Here is a 14,656-nt window from a genome sequence, read left to right as displayed (position 1 = left end):
TGTTTAGTTTAGAAAAGAAAAGGCTGAAAAGGGGGACCAAAAGGGCTGTTATAAAGAGGATGGTGACTAATTGTTCTTCATATCCACTGAAGGCAGGATAAGAAATAATCAGCTCAATCTGTAGCAAGGGAGATTTAAGTTTGATATTAGGAAAAACTTTTGAACAATCAGGATAGTTAAGCACTGGAAAAAGCTTGCAAGAGAGACTGTAGAATCCCCGTCATTGGCTGTTTTTAAGAACAGGTGTAATCACATGGGCTAGGTTTACTTGGTCCTAAGCACGGGGCGATAGGGCACGACGGTCCTTCCAGCCCTACATGTCTATGATTCCATGAGATTTGCACAAAGTGACAGAGCTAGCAGTGGAACTAGGATCTGAGAGTCCATTACCCTATCACATACCCCACACTGCTTTTCTGGTGCCAAAGCCGAACTGGGCAGAGAAACTCTTCCCATGTAATTTCCCCTAGCAGTTATCAAGTGACAATAAGCTCCAGCAAAGAAACACAGCAGTTAGACGAAACACATCATCAGAACTAGAGCTGGTGCATTTCTAGCAGCAACTCACTTATTCAACACATTTCACCTTTCTGTTTTCGGTAGGTGAATTAATATTGGAGAGATCAGAATTCTCCAAATTGCATTTACCGCTCAGAATTAACAAACAAGTCATTTCAGCAACCCATGCTTGCTCTGAAGCTTGTTCAGGGCAAATTAAAGTGCTTTTAGTTAGTTTTGACTGTGCTCGTTGGTCCTACGGTATTGTTGTGTTCCCTGGTTAGATGTACATTACTCTTAGAATAAGGATTCCCATACAAATATTTAGAATTTATGAATCTGAAATGTGCTTTCTATAAATATTTTCCAGTGATTGCATAAAAATTCTGTTCCAGTTTATTGTTCCTGACAATAAACCTGTTCACTAGAATATTCATAAACAGACAACAAAAAAAGGGGCAGAAACAAAGTGTATTTAGGGTTTTCATCTGAGCAAATCTGCACACATTTTTTTCTTTATTTATATTTGCTCATCTCTAATCAGTACTTGTTGGTTTGATCATACCTTGAGGAGAGGACATTTGTAACCTAGCAACTACTGAGAGCTAGTGATTTATGCTGACACAATCTTTCATAGGGTAAAACATACACCATATTCCCTGTCAAGAAACTTCCATGAATCACCCCTTGAGACTGGGTCAATCAGTAGGAAGAACTGTCCCATCTGTTGCCACAGGACAGCAACATATTTTTGTCATCTTGAAATCAGGGATGGACAAATTGGTTTGGATAAATTAATCCAACTTCTTTCTCCAGCATAAGTCTTTGCTCAAAATGCAAATCGAATAAGGTCAATTGGTTTATTTGTTTTAAGGATTTTTCATTTCCACCTTCCCTATATTTTTGTACCCTAGGTGTCAACCTAAAAGCAAGGGTTCAGAAATACTCTGCGAAAGGCTCTTGAAGTATTTCTGGCCAGACTGGAGCCACATACTATCAGGAATTAATCTTGCATAAAAGCCTAAACTTGCAATATTTTAGACCAAAGTCACTCATCAAACCTATGACTTTGAATCTCACACATCATCTCACAACATGGAACCAGTCAGCTCGATTTGTCTCTGTGTTTCACTTGTCAGATGGAAGCCTGAAAAGCAATTTGGGATAGCAGCAAAGTAGGTTATTCTCTACTCGGAATTAATTGGTTTTCTTCTGCCTGCATTTCCATCCACTAGAAAGGATTCTTGATCCACCCACAACAAGCCCAGAGCGTTTGCAGTGTAAAGGTACAGGGCACAGCTATCTAATCAGACTGGAAAGCCAGAAATAAAACTAAGGGCTCAGGGAGTATCAACTCTGGACTAGGTGTGGTTTCCTTCATCTGTTCTAAGCTAATGAGCAAGGTTGGATCTACATTTTGCAACTGTCTTGCGTAATGAGTCATAACAACCAATAGGAAGAGTTTACATTGAAACTTTTGAAACAATTTTTAATACTGTAATAATAAAATATTCCATCAATGAGCCTCAAGACACTTTAACATTAATGAATCAAGCTTCACAACCCACCTATTAAGTAGGTCAGTTTTATTATTCCCATTTCAAAGGTGAGACACTAAGGCACAGAGATTTAGGCCAAACTTTTCCAAAAGATCCTGATTTTGGAGTCTCCAGGGTTTGGGTGGTCAGCGTGAAACAGCATAAAGGGGGCCTGATTTTCATAGGTGCTGAGCACCAGCAGGTCCCATCAAAGGAATTGCAGGGGAGCGACGGAAAGCAACTGCAACTTCCCATCCCCCATGGGTTTTCACACCACACAATAGTGTGTGTAAATCTTGTTCTATTGCCTATTTCTCCTCTAATAAAGTGATCTGCAAATAAAGTGTTAATCACTGCACAGGTTATTTTCTTGTCCCACTTACCCTTACATCCCTTCAATGCATCTGAGATGGTGCCCCGGCACATAGCTCTGCATTACAGATGACGATGGAGAGGTGGAACCAAAGTCCTGACCAGCTTTGAGCATTAAACATCCCATAGAACTTGTTGCAAGAGTTATTAGTCTTGGTGGCTTGGGCAAATTTCACTTGAAGCACCTCAAATAAGTGGTTTCTCTTGCTGGGACATTTTGGCCTAAATCTCAATATACCTTGCAGCGCTGCCTTCCTAAAATTCCCCTGCAGTTTCAGACTGAGGAAGTTATCCTTCACTTCCCCTCCTAAACCAGGTAAGCTAGTGTCGCTGGGCACTGTGAATCAGTGGCTGCATTTTCATGGACGCATGTCAGTGTGGGGATGGGCGCTATTAGAGACACCCGTCTCAGGAATCGGTATATGGACACGACAGATTATTACAGTACCTATGCATAGCAAATATCAGAATCTATTGAAAATCACAGGGAAATGTCTTTTCCAAGGGTAGAGCTTTCAAATCCTATGAGCCCATGTCCTTCTCGGCATGCATTCCAGTTGCTCACATTGTACCAAATGCTGTAGGAGGCATCTGGATGGAAGGTGCCAAATGAACGCAAGCCATTGATTCACAGAGGTTCGCACTGATCTGTGCAGCCCATCCTGCTAGTGCAGATGTAATGTCTTGGCTTCAAAATAATGAGACTCTGGGCTGAGAGAGAGTTCAGACTGGAAACCTGCCTTAGTGAATGCTGTCTCACCCCTTTTCTCTCTCACTCTTGGTATGTCTACACTGCAACTAGACACCCACAGCTGGTCCATGCCAGTTGACTCGGGCTTGGGCTAACAAGATGTTTAATTGTAGGGTAGATGTTCAGGTTGGTCTGGAGCCCAGATCTAGGACCCTGCAAGATAAGAGGGCCCTAGAGCTTGGGCTGCAACTCAAGCCTGAATGTCTACACCACAAGTAAACGGCCCCTTAGCCCAAACCTGAGTCAGCTGGACAGGCCAGCTGTGGTCATCTAATTGCAGTGTAGACATCCCCTCAGTCTGCACTCTAAAAATCAAGGACCAAATTCACCAGCCACATAATCAGCCACCATTTCACTAGAGTCAATGAAATGCCACCTACAGACAGCAGGGTTGAATTTGTCTCCCAGACTATAGTCAGAGAGATAGCCCCGGTACCGTACCAGGGGAATTCCCAGAGCATTCCAAATCCACAATGCTTTCTGGAATCTGTGAGTGTGACTGGAGCTGCGCATTGCCACGTTTCTCTCCATCTCAGTGAGGTTTGAAATAGATGGATCAGATTTAAAACAATGGAACTGGACACTCCACCCGCCCCGGGCCAAACCTTTGAGGGGCTTGGAATTGTGCATCTGAAGCCTTTCCTTGGCTTGAAACAAACACATAAAGTTATGGAGGAACCCTGGAAGAGGCAGCCTGAATCACTGGGCAGTCCCTGATTAACCCTCTCCACCCAGGGAGTGCCAGCATTTTACATCCTACACGCACACAGTCAAAAAGCCACCTCCCTGTGACATGATTATAAGCAATACCAAACCAGCACATATTTCTCAGGTCTAATTTGGGGTTTCTGACTGACCAAGAAACAGTCAGACATGTACCTCTCCCCTACTTGGGGCTGAAGTCTGCACCATATGATTATGTAGCACCTTTCATCCACATATTTCAAAGCACTTTTTACAAAGGAAAGTAAGCAGTATTATCCCCATTTTACAGATTGGGAAACTGAGGCACAGAGAAATGATGCAATTTTGTGACAGTCACACAGCAGGTCAGTGGCAGAAGTGGGAACAGAAGCCGTGTCTCCCAAATCCCAGTCTACTGCTCTAGCCATTGGACTACTAGCCTCTGTGTCATTAACATGTGTGCATTGACTATACAGTGTATGAATATAATCTTGCTCATCCCAACTCCCATTTGTTAAGATTTTCTATTTTCCATGACAGAAATCTGTCCCGAGTTCTATGAGTTACACTACACCAATGTAATGGATAGAATAGAAGTCTGAATAGAAACTTGGAATGGTTATCTCATTACAAGAAGTAATTGTCACTGTTCACACATTCTCACCTTCTAATCAATGGTTGTGAATAGGCCTCATCTACTCTAACTGAATGGACTTTGCTAACACCTGTCCTCCTCATTGTTGCTGCTTACCCTTGGATGTATATATATACACCCCCTATCTGATTTCTATTTCTTGCATTTGACAAAGTGGATTGCAGCCCATGAAAGCTTATGCCTGCAGAAATTAAATTTGTTAGTCTTTAAAGTGCTACAGGACTCTCGTTGTTTTTGCTGTATACAGACTAACACGGCTACCTCTCTGGAACTAGACCAGTGGTTCCCAACCTGTGGCCCGGGGGCCAAAAATGGCCCACAGGGGCTTTCAAAGTGGCCCGCGGTTCCCCTCCTGCTGCAGAAGGGAGCTGCTGCCTAAGGACCCAGGCAGAGTGCATTTCCACAGAGGTACAAGACCGGTGCAGGCTTCTTGCTGCTGCCAAGGGGATGGGAGAGCAGCACTCCCCTCTTCCTGGCTGTAGCAGGGAGCACGGCAAAGTGCTCTGCCTAAGTCCATAGGTGCTAGGGTCCCTGCTGCAGCCAAGGGGATGGGAGATCAGCATTCTCCTTCCCTGGCTCCAGCAGAGAGCAAAGCGCTCTGCCTGGGTCACTATGTGCTTGGGTCCCTGTTGGAGTCAGAGGGAGAGGAGCACTGATTTCCCGTCGCCCTGGCTGCAAAAGGGAGCCACTGCCTATAGGCCCAGGTGGAGTGCACAGGGCTACAGGATACATGCTGTTTCCCTACTGCAGCCAGGGGGATGGGAGATCAGCAAGGAGGCAGCCTCCTAGCTGAACTCCTTCCGTGTGGCTGTAGTGGGGGCGAGAGGGGAGCTGCTGGTGGAGCAGCCAGGACGCACCATACTTGAGGAGGGGCAGGACTCTATAAATCAGTGCAGGCCACCCACCGTGACTTAGCTGCCAGGCCATGTGCTTCAGTGTGTAGTGAGTCACTCACCTACACTAAGTGCTTTGTCTGTGAGTGTGTAACGTACTGTGAGTAATTTGTAGGTGTAAAATGGTGAATGTTAAAATGAGCACAGTAGCATCAAAATGTTTACTGTAAATATGTAGTGATTTGTAGTCCTTAACAGTGTGTGCGTCAATACATTTTTTATGAGTTGATAGACGGGTGGCCCCTTCAGGATTGTAAAAATTATATTTGTGGCCCTTGAGCCAAAAAGGTTGGGACCCACTGCCCTAGACATTCCCTTGATTATCTCAACTGTCCACCGGGGCAGGCAGATTCTCTAGGTTGCACATTACACCCAGGCACTTCTACCAGTTTCCAAGCAGGGGCTTTCTTTTGCTTGCTGATGCGATACGGAGGCGTCTACCTGTGGGTCACTGCTTTGATGCCAACGACAGTTCGTAGTGGCAGACGCTTTTACTAGCACGGCATTTCATTGGGCTGTGTGACACGCAGTGGCTGTTCTTAGTCCCTATTCTTGTGTGCTCAATAGAAGTAAGAAGCAGACACAATTCCTAGCTGGCACCTTCACTGGCAGACTCTGACAGACTAGGTGATGGAAACTGAATTTAGTATTAAACATTTATATACTGCAGCAGTATTGACAGGCCAACAAACACAGGGCCCCGCCGTGCGAGGCTTTGAGGGATATCACTATGAGGTGCGTAATGCCTATGAGTCATCACATGCACAAAGCTAATCTGATGGTAAATTTATCCAGGAGGGGGATGACAGATTTTTGCCCCTGCTGTATACTGTGATTACAGTAACAGTACTATACCATTATCATAACAGTATAGGAAAAATCTGTATCCACCTCTTTCTCACTTCTACAATAAAACAAGAAGTCTACATCTGATTTGTTTGCATGGCTCCTGGGAATGGTTCCCATTGTGCCCTCAGTGCCACCGTAATAACAGGAGGGGGACAGGGGACAGAGAGGAGACAGCAGAGGGAGGGGAAGAGCGGCAGGGGCCGCTTGAGCAGTAGCTCATCTCTTCCCCCCTCATCTTGCCAGCTGTCTATCAGCTGATTGATCCAGCTGCAGCTGATCTCTCCTGCCTTTCCCCACTGTGCTGTCCTCCTGCTGGGCAGCAAGAAGGCTGCATCAATGACTTGCTGCCAGCTCATCTTCTTGCCCTGCAAAGAAATAGCTATGAGGGGACAGATCCCAGGAAAGGGGGAGCTAACACAAGTGGGGGTCAAGGCACAAATCCAGTGGGGGGGAGAGAGTGCCTGTCATAAGAGGAGAGGCAGGCGTGGATGTCGAAGTAAGTGCTGGGCAACTTTGTTTTAAAAAATAAGGGTGGGGAGAACTCAGGTTGTGGTGCTGGAGTCCTGTTGGGGTTGTGAGGAGGACGTGCTCCTGCAGGGCTGTAAAGGAATGTCTGTGCCCCCCACCAACTTCTTGGACCAAATTATCCCTCTGCCACAAACCCCATGGGTGATCTGGCTTTTTCTGAAGCAATGAACGTGGACAGTGTTTCTGCGGATTGCACATGTGTGAACCTAGTGCCTGCTGTTTCAATGGGTGCATTGGTGGCCCCTGATCCCCACAGCCACCATCTTTTCCTGCAGCTTCCCTGCTAGAGAGGGTCCCGCCAGGCCAGGCTGAGGTGCGTTGGTGGGACAGCGTGCAGGAAGCCTGGCTTGTCACTATCCATCATGCACCAGTTCTGAGTGGTAGGCGGAGGGGACTTGCTCTCAGCAGCTGCCACCTGTCACCAGCAATCATCTCACAGGCTGGAAAAGGGAATGGATGATATTACCAACCTGCAGTCTAACATAGTCCATGCCACTCAGGCACTGAGAGCACTATGAGAGCCATCCCCAGGAGCCGTGCAAACGAATCAGATGTAGACTCGTTTTATTGTAGAAGTGAGACAGAGGTACATACAGATTTTTCCTATACTGTTATGATAATGCTATAGTACTATTAAGTGTGGCACAAGTGGACTCCATCTTGTTAGTTTCTTGAAGTAAACTCTTTCCTGAAACTTGTACTATTGAACCTAAAAATATCTCGATGAATTCTCTTTGTGTGTGTGAGTGAGGAATGTATGTGCAGGGCATAAAAAGACACCAACCTAAACTGCTCTCTGACAATAGAAAGGGGAGTGAAGACACCAACTGCCATCCTGACCCTGAAGGTCGAAGAATGCATATCAACGACCCTAAAGTGCAGAAGGATCCACCCTGGAAAGAGACAAAGTACAGAAAAAAGAGAATAGTCATGCTTACAATTAGCTGGCGATTAACAACCATACTGAACCTGGAGGCAGCATGACACAGCAAGACCCATAGACTTACATGAGAGCCAGCAAATATAAAAGATGGGGTAAGAACATGGAAACTTTGGGTTTCATTCGGCAATTGTCATCTTGGAGCATCGGATTCACGACTGACAGAGGCCTGGCTCCCTCCTCATGCCCAGCCTAGTTGACCACTAGGTTGGCTCGAGCAACGCATAAAAGGGCTGGTAATGATATGACACCAGCTTGCAGAACTTCTTGGGTGTGAATGTGTGTGTGAATGTGACTGTTTTTTGCTATTCTTAAATTTACAATAAACGCGGCGTATTGCCTTGTCCCCCTGAATAAAATCCTGCTAGTCTTTTCTAAGTATAACAACGATGCATCTGTGCATTCCGGCTGCTTTTTGCCAGGGTGATGCAAAGCAGCTGTGAACCCAACCTAAGTTAAGTGTGGGACGACTGTGAAGTACCCTGGATGGTTATGGCCCCAAGGGGTCAGTATAGCAGCCAAGAATAGCCAGAGTTCAACAGCATTCTGGGCATGCCCCCATCCCTGGGGCTGCAAAGGGGCAGAATACAGAAATTGCCAAACTGGATCAGACATATGGTCCATCTAGTTTAGTGTGCTGTCTCTAATCAATGGATACTTCAGTGGAAGGCACAGGAGACCTCACAGTAGACAGATGTGGGATAATCAGCTCCGCATGAAGGTCTCATCCTAATCCCTCATAGTCAGATTGTTTTAGCCATGAATCATGAGGTTTTTGTATACCTTCAAATACTCCTGTTTTTAGCATTAACTATAACAAACCTGAATGTTTTTGTTATCCATATAAGAACCCAATCCCGCTTTAGATCTTGCTAAGATCATGGCCTCAGCAACGTCCAGTGGTAATGAGTTTCCCTGTCTAATCATACTACTTCCTTCTATCACTACCCCAGCTTTGTGCCAACTGGGGATGCCCCATGACAGGGGAAGCCCCAGTGAGATGGGGGAACAAAACAAATAGCTCAAAAGCGCTACCTATTCATTATACACGCACCAGAATATGGAAATATATTTACTTCAATTATTTTGTTTTAAAAACCATGGGCCAAACTCCTGCCTGGTGACATGCCACCAAAATTATAGACTCATAGACTTTAAGGTTAAAAAGGGACCATTATGATCATCTAGTCTGACCTCCTGCACAACGCAGGTCACAGAACCTCACCCACCCACTCCTGTAATAGACACCTAACCGATGACTGAGTTACTGAAGTCCTCAAATCATGGTTTAAAGACTTCAAGAGAATCCACCAGCAAGTGACTTGTGTTCCATGCTGCAGAGGAAGGTGGAAAACTCCCAGGGCCTCTGCCAATCTGCCCTAGGGGAAAATTCCTTACCAACCCCAAATATGGCAATCAGCTAAACCCTGAGCATGTGGGCAAGGCCAGCAGCCAGACACCCAGGAAGAATTCTTTATAGTAACTCAGAACCCACCCATCTAACATCCCATCACAGGCCATTGGGCATATTTACTGCTAGTAGTCAAAGATCAGTTAATTGCCAAATTACGCTGTCCCATCATACCATCCCCTCCATAAACTTATCAAGCTCAGTCTTGAAGCCAGCTAGGTTTCTTGATAGAGTTAACCCCAGGGTCGATTTTAATACACATCCCAGCAGCGATCTGACCACCTGCACCTTAAAAATAAGTCAACAGTTAAGCAGAACCTGTGCAAAAACAAGGGGGGGAGGGGTTCTCTCTCTCTCTCTCCATATTGTAAAAAGCTGTTCCACATTAGATTAACTGGCCCTTTGACTTCTCAGCTTTCAGAGGCTCTATCTGTGTGTGGTCCATTCGTCCCGTGAAGAACAACCAGCAATTCACATGTCTGCCGCACTGGCTTGTCAGCCATGAGCAGCCCATAGCATGTGCTGCAAAATGAATCACATATGGATGTGATTTATGGGGAATGGGAGATAATGTAACCAGACTGCCTGAGTGATGAAGGGGCCTGTGAAAGGGAGCCCAGGCTGGACCGAACAAGGCGTCCCACCACTGCCATTTGAGGACTCAGTAAGATGTGGAATGGAAACCGTAGAAAGGAAGAGGCAGTATCTGCTACAAGAGGCAGTGGAGACACTGGGATGAGCTCACTGTTCACTGGATTTATTACATGATAAAACTAGTAGCTTGTCTACACAGGAAAATTAATCCAGGATAAAGTAGGGTGTGAATTTTAAATGGATTACTAATCCCAATTAACACCATGCGTGGACACTCTCATTCCAGAATAAGAGTGCCTTATTCCAAATTAGCTTCTCAAATGGATGTGTAGTGAAGCAGTGTGGCCTCCCTCCGAGGCCAACACCAAGGAGCCAATTGACATCATCTGGGGGGCAGGCCCAGATACAGCATCACCCACTCGGCGGAAGGACAGGGGTGGGACAGGAAGAAGAAGTATAAAAGCCAGGCCTTATAGCTCAGTCAGGGGAGAGCCACTGGAGGAGAAGGATGTCTCTCCCCCAGGGCTGGGGCTCAAGTCCAACCCTGGCCCCACTGAAGAGCTACCAGAGCTGCCTGCCGCCAACGACTTGGAGGAGCTGTCGGAGAGGATCTGCTGGGGCTGCCCCTCATGATCTACCCCCAGGAGATGGACAAAGACTGGGGACACAGGTACGCAGGCACAGGGGCAAAGGAAGTAGCCTAGGGGTAGCTGACCTCAGTCCAGCTGTGTTTGAGGCCTAGAATTTGGCAGTGTGTTTTGGCTGGAGCCCCACTGAGCTAGCGGCGGGAGGCTCTGCCACTGTTAGGGCCCTGGGCTGGGACACGGTGGAGTTGGGAAGGCCCATGTCCCCCTCCCCACCATGCCATGCAAATCTTGGGGTGACCGCTCCTTCAGCCTGTGAAGTCTCACAGGCTATAGACTGCTTTGCCTGTCCCACCCTGACCAAGGGCTTAGACACTAGACTGGTTGCCAACCCGCCCTACCAGAGGGCCAGGGCTTCTAGACCCCTGAAGGGCTGGGTACTGAAGCGGTGCGGCTTCCACCTGAGGCCGACACCCAGGGTCAACCCTCATCTGTTACAGGATTAAACTAATTCTAACTAAGGCACTCTTCTTGCGGAATAAGAGCATTCACACATGGAGTTAACTGGGACTAACTAATGAGGAATAGCTATTCTGATAAAACTCCCTGTGTAGACAAGCCCTAAGAGCAATATCTCTATGGTGATTTACATAGGAGAACTAGCTTCCATTGCTGGCAGGGACTGTTATGCCCTGTCAGACAGGGAATAAGAACATAAGAACGACTATACTGAGTCAGACCAATGATCCATCTAGCCCAGTGTTTGTCAATTATATTTCGCCGCGGCACCCTTGCGTGGCCATGCGATACCCTCCGCTGACAAGTCCAGGAAATCTTCCCATTTTTGGCGGCGCAGTATAGGCTGATTTCAGTGGCACGCTCTGTAAGCAGTTTTCGGTGGTGCAATCAGCTGTTCGGCGGTGCATTCACATCGGCTCGGCGGCGCCATCTGCTGTTCAGCGGCGCGCGATTTGTGTTGATTTCGGCGGCGCGCGATTTGTGTTGATTTCGGCGGCACGCGATTTGCGTTGATTTCGGCGGCGCAGTTCCGCTTTTTCGCTGAACCCTTCAACTCAGCCCACGGAACCCCAGGGTTCCGCAGAACACTATTTGAGAACTGATCTAGCCCAACATCCTTTCTTCCGACAGTGGCCAATGCCAGGTGCTTCAGAAGGAATGAACAGAACAGGTAAATCATCAAGTGATCCATCCTGCCGCCCATTCCCAGCTTCTGGCAAATGCAAGCTAGGGAAATTTCAGAGCATGGTTTTGCATCCCTGCCCACCCTGGCTAAGAGCTGTCGATGGACCTATCCTCCATGAGTTTATCTCAAGCAACAGTTAAAATGGGGGTGGGGAATATACATCAGTGGTGTTACACCAGGGATTGATCTGTCCTGTGGTGTCCCAGCAGCTGTATTTTACATACTGCAGACAGCCCTTTCACCCCAGAGCACCTCACAAATTTTGTTCTGTACACACATCTGCAACAGCACCTCGCTTTTATAAGCACCAATATTACAAACGGCCGCTACATGAACTGTTTTTTCCCAGCGGGAGAATGGAGGGGTGTAATCACATAACAACAGTGATACTGACGACTAACAAGCTGACATCCCTTTCTTGCACTGGAAATCACTTCGCAGTGGTTTGAAGAAGACAAGGAGAGGGATGCATAACTTCAGACTGCTACTTATGCTCAGTTTCTATGGGAATTGTGAGATGTTACGTTTTATAAACTTTTCTATTTTATGATCTCCTCAATCCCCAATTAATCAATAAAAAGGGGTGTTCTACTATATCTAGATACACACACCAACATGCAATGTGCCATGTGGGCCTAGACTTGGGTCCCAAGAATCACTATGGCTGCATAGTGGCATGGAGGATACAGAGCTTGCCTTTGTATCCTCCCAATCCTGAGAGGCTGGGCAGGCCCGAGGCCTGTCACCAGCATAGTTTAGAGCAGTCTGAAGTTGTGCCAGCTGCCAATAGCCCAAAGAGGCAAATACAGCACCTGGGGACCAGCAGGGTGTAGGGCTATCTTGGCCATAACCCCTTTTCCTCCTGCCACACTCATGGACCCCTGCAGGAACTGCTGTCCCAGCTCAGTGTCACTGGAGAATCAGCCTGCATCAGGACAATCTTCCCAGGCCTGCCTCAGCCAGCTTCGGACCCAGAACCCGAGCAGCCACCCCACAGCGCAGAATCTTCTCACGTTGCAGACATGGCTCCCAGCTAGAGCACACAATCCAAATACTCGATCTTCAATGCCAGGGACTGTGAGCTGCTGCTGACTTATTATGGATGGGATAAGGAATAAGGATAGGAACAGAAGCTTTTTCTTGACTGGCTCCCTTCTTTTCTGTCCGGGAGGACCCAGAGTGAAATATTGGGGAATTTTTTATTTTCCACAAGGACTCTGTAATGTGGGGGTCCACAAGGTACTCTCCAGTCACTCCTGCTGTTCAATACGTAGGGCACTGGCATGATAAAGGGAATCACAGCCCTCCAGCAGAAGGTCTTTAGTAAGGAATGCAGCTATAACAACGGACAATCAAACAAGCTGCCACACAGCTCGTGACCCAAGCAGGGCCCAAGCATAATTTTTTTGGGCCCAGTACAAACTCATAATATGGGCATTCTCCCACACACATACCCATGGGGGTTGCAGCCTGGGCCAGGTCCCCAAGGGCCTCTGGGCCCTGGTAAAGTGTATCCTTTTTCCCTCCTATATGTGGACCACTTACTGTCAACTGGCCAGGCAGTTACAATAATATCCTTATTCTGGCTGGTCCATTCTAGCGCACCAAAAAATATCATGTGAGATCTTAAATGAAGCCAATGACACGCTGGTCATCAATATCATTGTGGAATGTAGGTACAGATATTATATGAGGAGTGATATTTATATACCAAAAATATGGTTTTAAAACCTGTATTACGCCAAAAGTGAAAAACAGGTTTTCCTCCAGACAGGAATCTCTCTGTCAGGATGTAAAGTATGCAATGTAAGCTAACGTATGAAGTCAGCAAAGAGAAATGAAATCAACAGGGAAGGAGTACACAGGAAAAACAAACAACAGGTTTGAAGAGTATATCTATGGGGCAAAGAAGACACCCCATGATCCTGCACCTAGGGAGTAAACAGCCAGGGCATTTACATTTATGAAAACAGGATCTCAGCCAACCTTGGTTGAAAAGCTGCAGAAGACATTAAGAGTGACAAAACTCTTTAGACTGTAGGTTAACCAGTTAAACTTAGCCTCTAGAAAGCATGTTCATGGTTCTGTTTGATGTACAACTTTCTTTCCAATACTCTTACTCACTATCACTTGACTCTTGGATCGCTGATGATAAATTTATTCCTGTTTGTGCTATAAATGTATCTAAATGCTGTGATGTTCAGAGAAGCGCTGATCCTGAGTTGAATCATACAAGCTGGTGAGGATACTGTTCCTCTGGGAACAGGAGACCTGGTGTTTCTGTGAGTGTTCAGTGGATAAGGGGAGTGGATGCTACAGGGGAATATTTCAAAGAGGCTCAGGTGCACCTATTGTTAACCTGCAAAGCACAGTAAGGGCTGGCATAGCCCAGAAGAGACTGTTTGGGTTGCCTATTGTCCGGTAGTGTCAGGGAGCAGCCCCCCAGAAAGGGGGCAACAAGGTGACTCATTGTCCTGGGTATGCTGAGAACTGTCACACTTGAGTTCTCATTTTACCTCCTGTTTGTCATGGACCATTCCCTGCCTGGAACTCTACATGACACAGAGACACCTAGTGGAGGGGCTGAATATTCTATGTGGTAGGCCAGTGTTTCAATACATTGCAGCCCCGTGCCTCAGTATCTCTGCTAGATGCTAAGCCCTGGGTGTCCATGTCATTGGATCCAGGGGCTGATCACACTCAGATTGCAACTGGTGGGCAGAGGAGTAGATTCTCAGCTGCTCCTAGACAGCTTTGACAGCCATGTGTGCTTGTAGAACCTGCTTTGAGGAAGAAAGCTGCAGCCCTTCCTTTTGGATGCAGACCTCATCATCACAGTGACCCAGGTCTCTGTCTCCACCGAGATCGATTCATGCAACACGCTCACCTTGGGGCTACACCCGAAGACCGCTCTGAAACTTCGACTACTGCAGAATGTAGTTGCCTACTTACTACATGGAGATTCTTACAGAGAACACGGTACACCTGTGATCCACAGCATGCAATGGTTTCCCACATACTTCTTGGTGCAAGCCCAGGTGCAAGGCTTTCACATCTAAAGCCTGCAGTGGTTTGGAGCCCCACTAGCTGCCTCTCTCCTTGTGTGACAGGACAAGAGGTGCTTTACCTGACAGCACCCAGATTTAAATGGAGAC

Source organism: Emydura macquarii, unplaced genomic scaffold, assembly GCF_026122565.2.
Source record: "Emydura macquarii macquarii isolate MOO-44397 ecotype Brisbane River unplaced genomic scaffold, CSIRO-AGI_Emac_v2 contig_67, whole genome shotgun sequence".
NCBI lineage: Eukaryota > Metazoa > Chordata > Testudines > Chelidae > Emydura > Emydura macquarii.
This window is presented reverse-complemented; position numbering follows the sequence as displayed.